The sequence below is a fragment of the Otolemur garnettii genome, unplaced genomic scaffold (genome assembly GCF_000181295.1).
Source record: "Otolemur garnettii isolate 467f Iridium unplaced genomic scaffold, OtoGar3 scaffold00092, whole genome shotgun sequence".
Lineage (NCBI taxonomy): Eukaryota > Metazoa > Chordata > Mammalia > Primates > Galagidae > Otolemur > Otolemur garnettii.
In genome coordinates this window covers 4,690,970-4,694,053 of record NW_003852487.1, presented here as the reverse complement: position 1 = coordinate 4,694,053, position 3,084 = coordinate 4,690,970, and positions in this window count along the sequence as shown.

Sequence of the window (3,084 nt, the reverse complement as noted above, 5' to 3'; positions counted from 1 at the left end):
GGTTGCAGCCATCATTGTTGTTTGGTGGCCTGGGCTGGATTCGAACCCGCCACCTTAGTTGTATGTGGCCAGCGCCTTAGCCACTTGAGCCAAAGGCACCGAGCCAGAGGCATTTGTTTTTAGATTGTGAGGGAGCAGGTTGGCTGTCACCATGGCAACACTTCACCTCCCCACCCACCCAATCTGGTAAAGGAAACCCAGGAATTAGCCAGAGGCCACAGGAAGGGGCTTGGAATGCTGCCCTTTGACACTACCTGAACCATTCAGCACCTTCCCCTCGGCCTCCCTTCTCTTCCCAGATTGAAGGGAAACATAGAGGTGCCCAGTCTCCCTGGGGCCCCCAGAACTGGTCCTGAAGGTGACAAGCTAGAGGCATCAGGGAGAGGGGGGCCAGACTCTGCTGTCTGTTGGTCCATCCCAGGGCCAGCGCCATCCTCTGGCTGACACGCCCTTACTCTACTAGACCTCCTTGTTCCACTGGACTCCCCCTCATGCACGTGAATTCCGAATCTGCCATTTATGTGTCCAGGCTTAGTCTTCCCTGTCATGGGCTGCACACAGGGTGCTCTTGCCTGTTGGTACCTGGTCCTGGCTCCTCTTCTGTCAATTGCCAGGGCCGGCCATGCCCCCCATAGCTGCCCTCTGTGATGGAGACAGTGCCTGTGCCATACTTCAAGGGCTGCAGAAACCAGTGGCCTGCCCCCTAGGTACCATCATTGGGAGCTGCCAGACCCTGGGCCCTGATGTCAGCAGCCTGGGACTAGCACACATCTGTGCCCTCCACACCTGCCCGGCCCAGGCCAGACACTTCACATGGAATACTCCACCTTAGCCTGACTTCCCTGCCTCATTCAGCAGGTGTAAAGTGAGGGAACCTGAAGTCCAAAGTGGGGAGCTCAGCTGCCTAGGGTCCCATGCCCGGGACTGGAGTACTGCCTCCTGCTTCCTTCCCCAAGCCTGGTCCACCATCCCACCATGGCTACCTAGAGTTCCAGGCTTGTGGAGGTCAGACCTCACATGCTCAACAACTCTAGGGAGGCCCACTTGAGGTCAACACCCACTATAGCAGACATACTGTCCCTAGCCTGGCATGAGGAGTCCCAGGGGAAAAGACATTCCAGGAGGAGGTGCCCAGGAGCCTGCAGAGGCAGCACCAAGAGGGGAGGCGGCTTGTGGCAGGAGGGAGCATGGCCAAGTCTGGGTCTCTGAGGCAATGTGGCTGGGCCTAAGTTGCAGGAAAGAGGGCTGGAATCTGGAAGGCCGGCTGCACTCCTGGTACTCACTGGGCCTCCTCGGGGCTGCCCGCATGGCCTCTGCCTTCCAGTCCATAGGGCTAAGGAGCTCTAGGAGAGGCCATCCAGCCACTGGGGGCTGGAGGTTGGGTGCAGGCACACAGCAAGGACTGGAGCTTGCAGGCTCCAGGGTCACACTGTCAGAAGCTGCATTTTAGGTCCACCTAAAACCAAGAGTTTTAGGTGGATCTGCTAGTCCTGAAGAGCTGGCGCTGCATGGCCACTGCATGGCCACTGCATGGCCTGTGCACCCTATTCTTGGCACACAGGACCTCACCACAAGCAGACTTGCTTGTGTAGTCTGCTGCCCCTGGGCTCCCATCTGTCCCACAGTCACCAAGGATCTAGAGGGAGCTACAGTGAGCCTGCGCAGTCCCCCAAAATATCTTGCTGACATCTTCTATAGGACCTGGCAACTGGGGACATGTGCAGATAATCCCCAGCAAATGGAATTAGGGGGTTGGGTTTTCGTAGCTGTACCATCCATGCTACCACCCACCTCCCCATGTCCCTGGCTGAACAGGTCACCAAACACCCCAATCTGGCTATCTGAAGATGGGCATGTGACCTAGGCTATTATCTTGTCTCTCCCTAGGGTGAGCCCTTTGCCAGCCCCTTGCCCTTCTTTGCTGCATTGAAAACACAGCAGCATGGAAGGGACAGGTGTGGGCTCCAGCCCCACTTCATCCTCACCACCAGTCTTATACTTCCTGGCACTTCCGGGCTGTCTCCGAAGCCATGAGATAGGAATGGGCCATGTCTCTGCCAGGTGGTCTAGGGCTTTGGGTTAAGATGGAAGCACATGAGTCCATGAAAATGAACCAGTGTCTTTTTCCTGAGCTTGGGAGGCAGGTGGGTTTGTATGAGACAATCTGGTTAAAATGGTGGTGCCTAGACCTAGCAACTCCCTGCACCCTACGATAAGGTGTTGGAGCCAATGCATGTGGGCAACCCTGGCTGGGTAGCTGCCTTGCCCTTTCCCAGGTTTCATTTGCACAGTGGGGTGGGGGCTGGCCCTCTAACTCCTGAACCAGGCCCTGAAAGCCATAGAGCAAGGCCACATAGAGAATGAGGACATACTTGAATAGGCTCTGGGGCTTTGTGGCAGAGGTAGATGGGGACAGGCAGAACCTATATGAGACCTGGAGCATGTACTACAGCAGGTATTCAGGGTGGCTTACTAGAGTCAGGACAAGCCAGGCAGTGGAAACAAGAAGGGCCAGCCTTACATCCAGGGCTGTGCTGGGTGCTCCCCATATGGAGGGTGTCTCTTAGACAGTGGTTCTCAACCTGTAGGTCGCGACCCACAGGAACTGTATTAAAGAACCATGGTGTTAGAAAGGTTGAGAACCACTGCTCTAAGAGGATGTGTTGGCTCGGCGCCTGTGGCTCAAGCAGCTAAGGCGCCAGCCACATACACCTAAGGTGGCGGGTTCGAATCCCCAGCCCGCGCCCGCCAAACAACGATGGCTGCAACCAAAAAATGGCCAGGCATCGTGGAGGGCGCCTGTAGTCCCAGCTACTTGGGAGGCTGAGGCAGGAGACTCGCTTGAGCCCCGGAGTTGGAGGTTGCTGTGAGCATGATGCCATGGCACTCTACTTAGGGGCATAGCTTGAGGCTCTGTCTCAAAAAAAAAAAAAAAAAAAAAAAAAAAAAGAGGATGTGTTTGGGGCAGAAGGCCAGGGTGGGCAGCACTGTCCTGCATGGCTGGGTAGAGGCCACATGGGGCAGTTTCTACCCATTGCCATTCCCAGGGAAAGGGTGGAAGGCTGCCCTGGGTGGGCAAGTCAG